This window comes from Sesamum indicum, unplaced genomic scaffold (assembly GCF_000512975.1).
Source record: "Sesamum indicum cultivar Zhongzhi No. 13 unplaced genomic scaffold, S_indicum_v1.0 scaffold00189, whole genome shotgun sequence".
Classification (NCBI taxonomy): domain Eukaryota; kingdom Viridiplantae; phylum Streptophyta; class Magnoliopsida; order Lamiales; family Pedaliaceae; genus Sesamum; species Sesamum indicum.
The window spans coordinates 142,822-159,319 of record NW_011628084.1 but is presented as its reverse complement, the minus strand read 5'-3'; the positions used below and the strand labels follow the sequence as shown (position 1 = coordinate 159,319).

General features: G+C 29.0%; 1 long non-coding RNA gene across 1 annotated transcript in view; it reads left to right on the top strand.

The window, feature by feature from the left end:
• LOC105179686 overlaps positions 1–3,744 on the top strand; it is a 7,361-nt gene extending 3,617 nt beyond the window's left edge. Inside the window, exons 4-7 of the long non-coding RNA XR_849337.2 lie at positions 230–494; positions 2,166–2,405; positions 2,528–2,854; positions 2,996–3,744. This is a non-coding gene — a long non-coding RNA (uncharacterized LOC105179686). The remainder of the gene's footprint in view (positions 1–229; positions 495–2,165; positions 2,406–2,527; positions 2,855–2,995) is intronic.
• Positions 3,745–16,498: the final 12,754 nt, after the last annotated feature.

Sequence of the window (16,498 nt, the reverse complement as noted above, 5' to 3'; positions counted from 1 at the left end):
AGGGGTTTCTGGTAGATATACTAAAAGTGGGAGCTCAAAATGGCTTGGAACCTCATTTTCTAGATCATCTATTGGTAAGGGAAACGAAGTTGCCCATCTCTTATGGATCTGTGTATATATAAAATTCGGCAAGTATGTTTGGCGTGGTTACTCTGTTTATAGTTCACTGTATAAGAGGGAGAGCCAAACTGTTTTAAGTGTATTGACAAGCGATTTTCTTTTGTTGAAGGACATAAACAAAGATAGCACCTTCTCCATGCTGCCAAGGGATATAAGTCAACAGATTTTTTGACAATTTAGTGTGTTCCCAATGTCTAACTGATTCTGTACTTGAAGCTTTGCTAAGTGAAGAAATGGGTCACAAATTGCTTTGGCTGCCTAAAGGATAGACAACAGCTGGTCTCATGAGCTCACTTTTCTGTTTGTTGCAGGATCTTAATTTGGGAGAATACCCAGGATTTAATGACAATTGGATGGACGTCGTCTCTTCACAGGTTCATCTCTACTCTCTGTGGATCTTTCGGGTTCGGATGTTCGTTATTATCAAAGTACTCTTTTTTTTTTCTTTTGCTAGTTATTATCAAACTACTTTCATTTATATTATTTTTCTAGTTTACCCTTAGTAATTTGACAAATAAATGTGATTTTAGGAAGTCATAAGATTGAGACATTAATGTGCACTAGCGTTATGTGACTGTTGCTTTGATTAAATGTGGAGTAGTTGAGGCATAATTTCATGTATTTTGAATTGCTTTGAAAGAGAGTTGGAATGTCTTCGCTTCTACTAACTCTTAGGATTCTTGTGACATCATATTTGTTTGCTAAAACCCTACCCGATTGATCCTTATATCCCTAACATGGGACATGCATCATTTTGAAAAAAAATTCAAAGGCCCTTCCCCTTGGGAAAAAAAAGAAAGAATAGCAAAAAAAAATGAAATTACATCTACTCCGCTGGTTTAGGTCACTTAGTAACTGGGTAACTTCATCACAAATGTTGTTATTCACGTAAAACGGTGGCCGGAGCTATGAGTATGCAAAGCACTTTAGGTAAAATGTGTTTTGGTTGAGTAACCGGGTGCCTTCACCACAAGTGTTGTCATTCGCGTCAAAAGGCCAGAATACGACGTTTTTTGGTTGAGTAACCGGGTGCCTTCACCACAAGTGTTGTCATTCGCGTCAAAAGACCGAAAGACGGCCTAAAGAACACAAGTCACGGGCAAAAATGAAGGAAAAAAAAAGGAGAAAAGAGCCGTGACAAAATACAAGGGGAAGAAAAAAGAAAAAAAATAATTATTGGCCCAAAGAAAAGAAAGAAAAGCGAAATCCGTCCCTACTTAGGTAGATATAAGGAGATAAAGGGTATTGTGCTAGCATCGGGGATGATAACATTTAGAAACCTATAGATTTTGTGGAAGCTTGATTGTCCTGCTCTCTACCTGGCAAAACAAAGTGTTGTGATGTGATTGGCCTCTTACCCTCGTTATGATAAGTTAGCATTTGCATAATGTATTGCGGCGTTTGTGTTTTGAGATTATGTGCACATAGTATTTCATTCTGTTGGAGGGGGCTATAACTTTAAAGACATTACAACAATCCTTTCTTTCTTTTTCGATTTATTGAAAAAATTATCACATTTATTTCTTGGTGGCTATATGAAATTTTGTCTGTATAAAAATGATTTATTTAGAGATGCCTTTTCTTGTGGGACTATTATCTTTGGATAGTAGGAGATAGATTTTTGCCTTAATATTATTTTATCAATATAACTGAAAATAATTATTGTAACGACATTTAAATTTTATATTATTATAGTTCTCTTTAATTTTATGAATTATTTCTTTTAGATTGCCATCTCAGCAGGTTCAAGATCAGTATACAGCGGTGATGCTTCTTACATGGGTTATCCCCAAGCCCAACTGTAAAACTTAGAAGGAAAATGTACAAGTTGTGCTTGAATATAAGAGTTAAAGAAATCTTTCATGCTGGATATAGAGAAGTATCATAACTTTTTAACTTTACTGACCCATGAATGCAGTTTATCCAGGTATATAAGGTCGGGAATCATTGTTAACTAACAATTGAATATAAAATCAGATTCCGTTTTTGTCTTCCATTTTTGTTTTAACTCTTCTAATGAAGTTCATGAGATAATTTTATTTCAGTTATATTTGTACACTTGGTGAGAAGACCATGGTGATGTCGCAGGAAGTGCTTCTTAGTGTTGGTGTTCCATGGTGCACGTGACTATTCGTATTCTATCATATCATTTTTATCATTTGTCCCACACAATTGTGTGTTGCTGGGTTCTTATGTTAAACCTATTCAATAGTTCATTGGTAGGGTGACGTATTGGAGAATTTATTGTCACTCCCCAAAAGCTTATCACTCGAGGTTCAGTCCTGGTAAGTCACTTTTACTGGCTTAATTCCTGTCAATATTTATGTTGATCTATCTCTATAAGTTATTTAATATCAATATCTGACAATTAAAGTGCTTATTTTGTTTATTCGATCTATTGTTTTAGGATTTTATTGTGGAGATGCTGCTGATATTTCTACTCTTGAACGGTTGAGTTTTGCCAAACAAGCTTCAATACGTAGTGCACTATTAATTGTCCTCCAATGGTGTCTCACTTCCAGTTATGATAGATTTAGCAATCGTGTTATGTTCTAGGTTTGTTTTTTTTTCTTCTTATGTGTGAACCTCTTCTTGTATCAGACAGAAAATGATCTCCTTTTGAGTTGAGTTACTTAAGAAGGTTCCACATGTAAATTATGGATAAAAAAGCACCAGCTACTGGCCAAATATCTTAGAAGCCGCATGGAGCCTCTTAGATTGTTAGAGCATTTCGGTAACAAGCCTTATGTCACTCATTTTTGCTTTTATTTTTAGATGCTTTTCTCTCCCATATTATTTGTATGTTGTATGTGCTTTGAGGTAGATACACATCATATTTATATGCTAATGGACAATTTGGGCCGTTTTATTGTAGTGGAGGCAGCTTTTCTTTTGATGATCATCATCGATCTCCCTCGTTCTGTTTTATCCCTACATGTCAATTTATTTTGGAATCTACATAGAGGACATCTCTAAGGAACAAGAAGAATGTGAGGTTTATAAGGTGACTCTTGTGCAATACGATAATTTAATGATTCAAAGGGCCCTCATGGTATGTTCTCTTGTTTTCATCTTCCTACGACTTTGAATTATAAAAGTATGCTCCATGACTTCTGGCTTTATGTGTTCTCTTTATCCATTTATGCTATCTCTTCGGATAGATGAAGTGCCAGAGCCCATATATGTAGCATGTAATTTTATTTTGTGCGACTCAAGTGTATAAACTTGGCCGTGGAATATACTAATTACATTGCAGCATATAATAGGATCATTCTCATGTGATAGTATGTTTGCTCTTTGAACTCTAGGTTTTTGTCAACAAGTGAATGACTTTGGATAAGCTAAGGTGATCTTTATCAATAGTCATCGATACCATGAGTTTGACTGATAAGAGTATGCTCCATGACTTGTTGCTTCACTTGTTCTCTTTATGTGCATGTTTCCATGCTTTAAAATATTACAACATTGAAAATATTTGTTGCTCTTATACACCAAAAGCATAATCTATTGCATATTCTTTAAGTTATAAAAGTGTGTACATGATACAGAAAAAGATGTGAAAAATGATAGAGATTGATTTGGCTGATTGGATGTAAGAAATATTAGAGAATGGATTTGGGTTTACCCGAGGCCATCATAAACTTAATTTGAAATAGAACTAGAAATTCATATCTATATCTATCTACATTTACTTCTATGTAAAAATTATGAAGAGTTCAAATAATTTCTTACTGTTTTTAATTTGATTAAACTAACCTTTTAATAATTATATTACGTAGTCCTTGTGAGTTGAGTTACTTAAGAAGGTTCCACATGTAGTAAATTATGGATAAAATCACACCACATACTGGCCAAATATCTTCAAAGCCGCATGAAGCCCCTAAGACTTTTAGATTATTTCTGTAAAAAGTCTTATGTCACTCGTATTTGTTTTATTGTTTAGTTATTTTTCTCTCCCACATAATTTGTTTGTTGTATGTGCTTCTGAGGTACACATCATATTTATATGCCGAAGGACAATTTGGGTCGTTTTATTGTAGTGCAATCAGCTTTTCTTTTGATGATCATCATCGATCTCCCTCAATTAATTTGCAATCTACACGGGACGTTTCCAAGGAGCAAGAAGAAAGTGAGGTTTATAAGGTAACTGTTGTGATAATTTTCTGCATGCGGGTACTAATGATTCAAAGGCCTCATGGAATGTTCTCTTTTTTTCATCTTACTACGAATTTGAATTGTAAACTGTGTTCTCTTTAAGCATTTATGCTATCTCTCCAAAGAGATCAAGTGCCAAAGCCCATAAATGTAGCATGTAATTTTATTTTTCGTGATTTAAGTGTATAAACTTGGCCATGCACTAATTACAATACAACAAATTATAGGATCCTTATAATGTAATATATGTGTTTGCGCTTTGAACTCTACGTTGTTTTCAGCAAAAAAATGAATTTTGATAAGGTAAGCTAATCTTTATCGATTGGAATGATCATAAACTTTATCTGAAATAGATCTACTTAAACATGTACATCCATATAAAAAGTATGAATAGCACTAACAATTTCTTGAAGTTTTTAGTGTGACTAAACTAACCTTATAATAAATTTAATAATTTTATTGCGTCGTCCTTTTGAGTTGCGTTACTTGAGAAGAAAATCACTAGCTACTGACCAAATATCTTGAGAGCCACATGAAGCCCCTTAAATTCTTAGATCATTCCGGTAACAAGTCTTATGTCATTTGTATTTAGTTTTATTGTTGCGATGCTTTTCTCTCTCACGTTATTTGTTTGGTGTATGTGCTTCTAAGGTAGAGACGCATCAAACTTATATGCCAAAGGACAATAGTCAGCTTTTCTAATGATTATGATTGATCTTCCTAGTTCTTTCTCAACCCTACATGTGGATCTATTTTACAATCTACACTAAGGATGTGCCTAAAGAACAAATGTGAGGTTTATAAAGTAAGTGTGGTGCAATACGAAAATTTTCTGTTTGGAGGTTCTCTTAATGATTCAAAAGCCTCATGGTATGTCCTCTTATTTTCCATTTTATTACGAATTGGAATAATAAAAAGTATGGTCCATAATTTCTAGCTTCACTTGTTCTCATATGTTCATGTTTCATGCTTTTAAAATATTAGTACTTCTAAAATATTTGTTGCTCTTGCATACACTGAAAGCATAGTCTATGTCATATTGTTACTTTAATTTCTAAAGTACTATTGTTATATATTATATTTGTATATAGATATATATGCATATATTTTCATAGTTATATACAACACATAAATGTGTGCATGATACATAAAAAAATTTAAGGAATAATAGAGATTGGATTTGGTTGATTGGATGCAACAAATATTAGAGATTGGATATGGGTTGACTGTACATCCATCATAAACTTAGTATAAATAGAACTATATATCTAAATATGTATCTATATACATCTATATTTTTCTAAAAAGTATGAATAGCACTAAACATTTCTTGCAATTCTTAGTTTGACTAAACTAACCTTATAATAAATTTAGAATTATACTAGGAAGTTTTCAGATGTAGTATATTATGGATAAAACGAATTACCTACTAGCCAAATTATTTGGTTTTATTATTTAGATGCTTTTCTCTCACACATTATTTGTTTGTTGCATGTGCTTTCGAGTTAGATACGAATCATGTTTATATGCCAAAAGATAAGTTGGGTTGTTTTATTTTATTATTATTAGCTTTTCTATCGATGATCATCGATCTCCCTGGTCCTACATTAACCCCACATGTCAATTTCTTTTGATCATGTCCGTAGTTATGTTGTCACTGTTATTTGGTTTTACAGTTTAGATGTTTTCTCTCCCACATTATTTTTATGTTGTATGTATTTCTGCGCTAGATACATATCATATTTACGCCAAAAGACAAGTTGGGCTGTTTCATATTATTGTAGTCAGCTTTTCTATTGATGATCATTGATCTCTGCTTGTTTTGTTTTAACTCCAGATGTCCGTAGTTATGTTGTGCATAACCCGTCTATCTATTTTGTAATCTACATAGAGGATGTTTCTAAATAACAAGAACGTGAGGTTTATAAGGTAAGTGTTGTACAATACGAAAATTTTATGCATGGAGGTTGTCTTAATGATTCAAAGGCCTCATGGTTTGTTCTCTTGTTTCCATCTTACCACAAATTTGAATAATAAAAGTATGGTCCATGATATTTGTCTTCACTGGTTCTCGTTATGTGTGTATTTCATACTTTAAAATATTAGAACCTATAAAATGTTCGTTGTTCTTATATACACTAAAGGCATAGTTTGTTTTATATTGTTATTTTAATATACAAAAGTATTATTGTCACTAGTATATTTGTATATGTATATAATTTTATATTTGTGTACAACAGATAAATGTGTATGAGTAATGCTAAATATTTCTTGTAGCTCTTAGTATGACTAAACTAATCTTATAGTTTATTTAATAATTGTATTGCATAGTTCCTTTTGAGTTTAGTTACTTGAAAGTTCTGGATGTAGTAAATTATGATAAAATATGTGAATGTCATAGCTTGTTATTACTGACCTTTCCTATTTTTAACTTCTCATATTTGATATGACTGTGAGTAACTCTTAAATCAATGTACTTACAATCTTAGACCAAAAGCACTGATAGAAATTCTGCGATCATTTTCTCTTAGCAAGGTGGATAAATTTTTGGTGGCTTTACTTAGAATGTGTTATATTTTCTTGTGATCATTTTCTCTTGGGATCTCGGGTAAATTTTTCATGGTTTTACTTAAAATGTATTAAATTTGCCAATTTCCTGCTATCATTTTCTTTGTGGAAGGTGAGTAAATTTTTGGTGGCATACATTTCTCTTGATAGATGAATAAGTGATTTAAGTCAATTATTTATTTTCTACTCATGTGTTTAGTGGGGAAAGCATGTGGGCGAAATATTCTTAATAATTAGCTTTCTATAACTTGATCTTATGAAGGTTTTTCAATGACTCGTTACGCTTGAAAGGTGACACTTCTATAAATGTTCATTTTTTCTCTTACACGTTTCTCTGACATTTGTTATAATTATATGTTGTGATTTGGATAAGCATGTGGTTTGCTTTCGTCTAACAAATATGTTTGAATTTGATGAATTTTAACTTATTAGTTAGACGAGAGCAAATTATCTTATTAGTTTTATATTTTATATTTAACAAATCTCAATTGTCTAAATACTTTGCTAAACAAAATTATCTTATTATTTTCTTTTACCAATTATGGGTAGGGAGTAGAAATTCTACCTTTTTAGTTATTTTGACTGTATAACATTTTGGCTATTTACTAGTATGGTAATATATGTCTATTATATTATATTTATTGATTGATATTGTTAATTCATAATTATGATGTTGTTTAATTATCCAATTTATATGGTAATATTGCACTGTATATATGGACTATCGGGATGGATAATTAGAAAAAGAAACAAAAGAGAAACTGATTTATTGTCTTTTTTTATAATAAGAGTATGAATATTATATTTTTATGTCCCAACAATAGAAAATAATTTAATATTAAAAATAAGTTCTCTAACTTTTATTTACATTAATTATAATTTGTTGTCAAAGTTTACTAGAATATTTAATAAAAAGAAGGAAAAATTTATCGCATGATTTATAATTTAAAAATTGCTATGTTATCATTTATTAAATTATACAAGAGGGAATATTTTGGTGCCGACGATTATTTTAAATTGTATTATGTAAATTTATATTATTATTTTAAATTTTAATTTTCATTATTACAAATATATTAAATTTAGTTTATAATATGTCGTTAAAGTTTATTATAGCAAATCAAATAATAAGTCCAAGTCTTCATTGCTAATAAATTATTATTTATCATTTATAAAAATTAAAATTTGTATAATTTTATTTTAACAATTTCTTTGCCAATTATGGTGATTCCACCTGTACACGTTATTTTTATTGTGCTCCATATTTACTATTATATTGTATAATTATTTAATTTATATGGTGATGTTCCACTGTGTGTATGGATTTGTGTTTGGAGATTATGTGCACATAATATTTCGATTTGTCTGGGGAACTATAACTTTAAAGACATTGCAACAATCCTTTCTTTCTTTTTTGATTTATTAAAAAAAATATCACATTTATTTCTTGGTGACTATATGAAATTTTTTCTGTATATATCCCTATTATGAAGATATTAATCGATCTAGCTAATTCATAATTTGATGTGGTTAGTTACTAATTAGCTAGATTGAGGGAACTCATTTGTTAACTGGAGTTATTAATTGATTTTGTATTTGTTAAAATCTTTTGTTTTGTGGGGATTTCATGTGGTGAACTGCATCTAAGTAATTTCCTTTAACCTACCAAAAACTTATTGTAGTTATGTGCAGTTGAAGGGATGTTATTGTCTAAAGGATTTTCAACGCCTCATTATGTTTGAAAGGTGAAACTTCCATGCATACTCTTTCTCTCTTCTTATATCATAACCATCTTGTCATCATCGTGACTCATCCACTAATATATCCTCAAATGTAATTATTTTTTGGGCAAGATACTTGTCTCTAGTTAATTCTCTCTGTTAATAGACTTAGTTAAGTATTTTGATAAGTTTTGAGTATATAAGTGAAAAAACTTGAACTTGGTTTACAAATATGGTCTATAACGTTATGTAGGAAATTTTAGCTTGTACTCTACTATGTGAATTCTTTTTGTCAAGTTCATGTCCCCGAAATTCAGAGAGTGATTGAGGTGATTGTTATATATTTATCATCCCTCATTTGCTCGTTGTAAATAGGTCATTGTACTACGACTGTGATTATGGCTGTGCTCACTAAATAATTATGTACCTTACTAAAAAGTTTAATCGAAATTCAACTAAATTTAAAGACATGTAACAAAATGAAATAGGCAGGATGACATTTATCTTTATCCTTGTTTTGATATTGCTGACAGAGTTCTTTGAGTTTGCAATTATTATATCTTGTTTTGTTTTGAGGTTGAATCTTATTGCCCTCAATCTTGTTGTCATATTTGTTGAATGAATAATTTCTGCTCTAGTAATTGAAAGAGTGATAGAAAAATTAGTAATCTATCCAATGTTTAACTTATTATGTTATGTTAAATGAGTAAGTGATTTATGTTGAGTCTGCTAATATGTTAAGCATGCCGCAATAATTTCTTAGTAATTTGTTTTAATCTATTGGAATTATAGTTGTGTAGTCATTTTAATTATTATGGGTGACAAATCAAACCACCTTATGATATATTAGTTGTTATAATAGATACATGAGGTGGACAGATTAGTTGTTCCTCATTTTGCCACTTTTGATTATAATCTTAAATATTCTATGGTTACTTAACTATTTTCTTTTAGTATTATGCTAATAATTAATTGATTCTGCTAATTCATTGTGGTTACCATAATATTTTAAATTATATGATCATTAGATTGATAAATTAATTTTCTCTATTTTATTCTCTTTATGTGACTTTTAAAATAAGAGTAGTTGAGAGGACTCACCTCTCTCTCTCTCTCTCTCTATATATATATATATTCTATAGCATTTGTGTAGTTATCATATATATCAAAATTTATTAATACTACATATAGGTCTCCAGTAATTAATTCTAAAAATTAGATATTGTTTCTATTAATCATATCAGATTATTTTATTTTATAGTGTAGTTATTAATTGATTTTGTTAATTATTATCCGCCACTTATGTAATTAACTCTGTTTATGGTCAAAATGTAACTTTTCTCTTAAAATTAGATTTTATTTGTTATAAAGTATTAGTTGTTATATTCTTTTATTAACCTTATCAGATTATTTTATGGCAAAATTTCACTTTTGGTCCCACTAAATAGGGCCATTCTCACTTTTGGTCCCGCGCTTTAGGTGCTCAACACTTATAGTCCCAAAACCCTAATTTTTTAACACTTTTAGTCCCACACCGTTAAAAACTAAAAACGGCACGACGTGACACGTCACGTGCCGTTATGATGATGATGGTTGAACAATTCTAATTATTATTTTTATTAGATATATAATGAGATTAAAAAATTTAATCAATAATTACGATATCTTAAAATTTGGGCTCCTGATTCATACATAATTTAAATATATTCAAGATTGTGTCTATTAGATCATATCAGACGGTATGATTTAAAATAACATGGCCTGATTCAACGATACACCGTCTTGAATGATTACTCTTATGTTTTGATATCAGATGGTTTGGGTGTGTTTTTAGCATCTTGTTTAATTTTTTTTCTTGGGTTTGGGTGTGTTTTCAGGGGACAATGATTTTCTTATTTCTTCTTGTTGTTGTTTGGTTTTATAAAAGAGTTGTAATGTTGTATGGAAGACCATTATCGATTAGCAAAATTTCTGAAAAATTTTATATGTAATGTTGTAAAATTCCTCTGCTTCCCACCTCTATTCTTCTGCAATTTCTGGAACAAAATCGAGCTCGAGCTCGAGCTCGAGAACTCGAAAATAATGTATTGAGCTCGAGCTCGAGCTCAACCTCGGTGAGCTCGTCGAGCTCGAGCTCAAACAAAGAACCCTCTCACACTCGCTCGTCGAGCTCGAGCTCAAACAAAGAACCCTCTCACACTCAGTTTCTTTTTCCTTCCCAGCCTCATTCAGGGGTCTCTTAGGCCTCTCTGTCTCTCTGCATTTTACCATACCAATAGTATTTATCTGAGAAGTTGCAAGATTTGGTCCAGAGGATGACTCAATGAACACAGCTCAAACAAAGAACCCTCTCACACTCAGTTTCTTTTTCCTTTCCAGCCTCATTCATGGCGGCTCTTAGGCCTCTCTGTCTCTCTGCATTTGCATTCTTCCCACTCTCACTCACTCTGCTTCAGATGATGAGTTGCTTTTGATAAAGATTAAGCTTTTACTGTAAGGAACCGCCGAGAACTTGCCGTTGTTGTCCTGGAATGTCTCAGTCCCACTCTCCATTAGGATTTTGGGACTACGAGTGTTGAAAACGTAAAGCGTGGGACCAAAAGTGAGAATGACCCTATCTAGTGGGACCAAAAGTGATATTTTGCCGTTGACCAACATGTACCATACCAGTTGACTAATGGCACGTGCAAGTCACATGCTGTTTCCGTCAGTTTTTAACGGCGCGGGACTAAAAGTGTTAAAAAATTAGGATTTTGGGACTACAAGTTTAACGGCGCGGGACTAAAAGTGTTAAAAAATTAGGATTTTGGGACTACAAGTGTTGAGCACCTAAAGCGCAGGACCAAAAGTGAGAATGGCCCTATTTAGTGGGACCAAAAGTGAAATTTTGCCTTATTTTATTTATACTGTAGTTATTTAATCATTTTCTTATGACTAATTCTTTAAGCTATTTACTATTATTTTATTATATGGTTCATAACTAGTATGTGTTTAGTTATTAATATATCAGTAATTATATGGTTCTACATGTATTCTATGAGATGGATGTTTTCTCAATTAATAGGCTTATAATTTGTAAGTAGATTTTTTACGGTTTAAAAAATTGTAATTAATAAAATTGCATTTGGGACTTTCTTTGTTTTACGTTAGTAATTAATTAGAAGTTTATAAAAACTTCATCTAAAAAAATTAGTTGATGTAAAATATTTCTGAAATGATTAATTTATTATTCCAATTTGAATTATCATTTTCTAACTAAAAGAGTCTCTTCATATCTTCACATGCATTTATAAACTTAGTATGGTCAGAAAAATATTTGTTTAATTTATATTTAGGGGTGGCAATAGGTTGGGTCCAGGTGGACCTAGGATCTGCCTCATCAACTCCGGGACGGACTCGAGACTCACCCCGGACCCGATTTTTTTACACCCTACCCCGTCCCGGTACAAAATTTGTCGGGGTGAGTTTACCAGTGGACTAGGTTATATTTTTATTTTTTATTATTTATTGTACAAATATAAAAAAAATCTCCATATTATTTACAAATAAGTTTGTTCCTCAAATAATAAATCCAAAAATAAATTCTCAAAATCAAAATAAATATAAAATTTTCATGTTTTCTTTGGAATAGTTTTTCAACAATTGAACAAGTACTTAACAAAAATAGCATTTTATTAATATTTTTTTGTCAAATAATTTATTAATAAAATAAATATATATTATATATACATAAATAATAAATTATATATTATATATATCCGGGTTGGTCTCTATGGATTTGCAGCGGTTAATATTTTTTGAACCCACACCCACCCCATTAGGGTTGAGTTCGGGGTGGATCCTGTCGAGTATGTGTAATTGCTTGACTTTTGCTTGACAAATGGATTAGATTAGATATAATTTCAAACCATCAGGATTTATGTGGAAAGGTATGAAATTTATTTATTATTTGTATAAAAATAAATTTTCTAAATTAACTTGAATGCAAATAACTTTTTTATACAAAAAATTATATATTATTTAATAATAAAGAATTATTATTGGCTAGTTAGTAATTTATTTTTTGGTCCTCAAATTATAGATTCTATTTCAGTCTATCAATCACTATTGGTATAAAAATTTTAATCTCATCATTGTTGGATATCTTCGTCTAGCAAATCCCTCAATTAATAAAAATTAAGCCAATTTATCAATAGTAATATATTCTATTTATTTTTTAATGTTGACCTGCAAATAAAAAAAGTTCTATTATTAATTTATTTTTTTAATTTATAGTAGTTATTATGTGTTTATTTATGGCCAAAATTTTTTCGAACTAAGGGACGATTATATTGCATGTTTCTAAGTTTTTGTATAATTATACTCGCATTTATATTGCATGTTTCTAAGTTTTTGTATAATTATACTCGCATTTTCAGTAGTTTGAAAAATTATACGTAGTATTCGTTATGTTTTTTTCGCAAATAAAATTTATTGTTTATATTAATTAGATTACCTCAATTAATTTATTAACAATTAAATCCATGTCGAATGAATATTTTCTAAACAAACCACAAAAATTTGCGTATCATTATACCAAATTTCTAATAGGTCGCTGTAAAATTAATTTATTATTTGTATACAAATTTAAATTTCTCTAGTTTTATTTTGGAAAAAATAGACTTTATTTGTTATAGTTTTCGGTGAATGTTTATTAGAATAGTTTTGAAAAGTAACAAAATTGTTTTCAAATGCAGTAATTATATATTTAAAAAAAGATTATTGTTTATATAAAAAATTATAGAGATTATTGTTTATATAAAACTTCTATAAATTTTTATTTTAAAAATTTAAGTTTGAGTGAAACAACTTTATACATTTATTACTCCAAAATTATTTGTATAATTTTTTGCAAATGTTTATTCATATTTAAATTAATTGTAATTTAGAAATTGTTTATCTTTTAAAGTTTAAATTTAAATAGTTTAAATAAAAAATTATAATTATAATTTAGTTTAATTATAAACTTTAACTGCAAATAATAAAATAAAATATTTATGTAAATAAAAATTAAAGAACTTTATTTTTATAGTAATACTAAATTACTTTTTCAAAATTATTATTACCATTATTTTTGGGACGTATAAAATTTAAACGTATAATATTTCATGCTTTTATAATAAAAAAAATTTGGGGATAAAATAAATATAAATTCGGTAAATCCTTTCAAGTTCTTTAGTTTATTTATCCATCACCATATAAATTGACTAAACACCCTCCTGCTTTTAGAATAGGTTAAAATCCCCTCCTGTTCCCCATTCTGTTACTAGCAGGCAGTGGAAGAGACGCGCGTCTACTGCTTTAGGTTTTTCTGCGATTTAGATTCATATTTAAACATGGGCTTTTTGGCTTGTTTTGACATTTCTCACCTTAAAAGATAAATTAAATTATATGTAAATTCAGATAATTTTATAATTGTTTATTATTAAATCTAACTATTATTTTTAATTAATTAAAATATATTTTTAATTATAGTAATTATTATTAATTAGCCAAAATATTTAATTATTATAATTATTTAAAATATTCTTAATCAACTAAAACATATTCTAATTAATATAATTAAAATTAATTAAAAAAATAAAAAAAAGGAAAAATGGCTATTTTAGCCCCTTTTCTAAGTTTTCGGCGCCATCCGGACGAATTTTCAACGGTCAATAGTATCATTCGAATCTTCTCAAGACGAATATTTTCATACCTTCAATTTGAGTTTTCGTCAATCATAGAGAGTGGGCTCAAGTCACGACCTCCCCGTTGACGTCTACGTCCGGTGGAATCTAGGTCTCAAACCACCACCATCAGACTCGTCTTCAAGACGATTCTAACGAGACCAGTCTTACTCAATTTGGTAAAAAATTTACGGAGATACGACGAATTAAAATATTAGCCGCCGGCGACGGGAAAGACGTGGCAGTGTTGGGCGGTCAATATTAAAATATATAATAATTTAAAATTTTAAATTATTTATATACAATTTTTTATAAGTTAAATAATTTGTTGAAACCTTTTATTTTTTTAAAATCTAATGGTAGAGATTAATTGATTAGATCTAACGATCAATATTTGATCAAAGAAATAATATATAATAAGTAAGGATATAACGATCCTTTTTTAAAAAATTAACACCATTAGTTGAATTTTTAACAGAGAGGGGGCGATTGGCTAAGTTTTACAAAATACAGGTGGCTTTTAGCCTATTATCATAACAAGAAGGTTTATTTTGCAGACTTTTTAAAACACAGGGGGATTTTATGCATTTTGTCCTATTTATGCATTTTGCTTTTTATAATTATTTTTCAACCAAATTTTTTTGGAAAAACATAAATTCCAATGAAAATATAATATTTAAAGGTTACGTGATGTGATGTTTTTTCGATAAAAAAATCAATAAAAGAAATAACTATATATAACAAAGTGTAAATTTTACAAAGTTAAAATGATAAATTGACAGAATGTTAAAATGGACAAAATTCAGATGACAAAATTTGATTAGCTAAAACGGAACACAATAAAAATAACTAAGCAAGTAGAAAAATCTGTCACCCATAATTGGTACAAAACCTAAAAAGACAAATAGTTATTGGCATTAATAGAATTTGTATTTTATCGGTAAATTTGTGATTACTAATAATTTAAATAATCTATTTTTGTATGAATAATAATTCTTAGATAATAAATATAATTACTTGTATCTCACATAAATATTGAATTATTTTTTGATTTAAAATATTTAATAAACCAATCATGAATTATGATAAATAAAGATACTTTTAATATTACAAGATCAGAGAAAATTTAGTTTTATCCAAATAATAAATAGTTATTCAAGTTATAATTATTTGTGGGTTTAAATACAATTTTACCCTCTAGATTATTTATAATGAGTAACATTTACTTCCTAAACAATCAAATGTAAATTTATCCTTGGTTGAACAAATCTACCCCTCGACTTGAAAAATAATATCATTCTCAATATATTTTAGTATTTTAAACATTAAATAGATACTAACATGTATAATATCCCAAGAACTCTATATATAAAATTGAAAAGAAATTGACAGTAAATATATTTGTTGGTATATAAATAATTTGTTAGTATTAAAAGATTAAAAAATATATTTTACCATTTTTAAAATTTATTAATAATAAATTATAATTTGAATCCGTAAATTCTAATTGAGAGAAATGCAACTTCTTCTGACATTTTCAATACAAAATAAGAGAAATTTTAGTTTTATAATTAATAAATTATAATTATAATTATTAACAAATTGAGATATATTTTTAACCACTTCATATTATATTCTAAATTTGACATATTATTTTTTTTTTGTAAATATTATAATAAACTTGAACCACATTTTACTTTTGAATTTAATTTATGATACTAAATAAAACCAATAGTCTATATACAGAGCGCAATATCACCATATATATTAAATAATACAGCTAAAATGAAGCACAATAAAAATAGCTAGGCAGTTTTTTTTTTTTTGTTTTTTTGCCTTCGAATGATGGGCTTGCATCTCATTGGTAAAAAACTAATAAATAGGTAAATTTATGTATATTTATAATTTAAATAATTTACTTTTACATAAATAATAAATAATTCTTTGATTATAAATATAATTATATTTGTATCTGATATAATTATTAAATTATTATAACCACAAATTATGATAAATAGAATTTATTTTTTAATTTTCAAGTATTATTTGTGGGTTTATATGCAATTTGACCCTCTATCAAATATAAATTTACCCCTAAACTATCAAATGTAAATTTTACCCATAGTTGGATAAATTTACGCCTCACCTTGAATAATTATACTCTTCACAATATATTTTAATATTTTAGACATTAAACAAGTACACATCGAATCTCCCAATAAAATA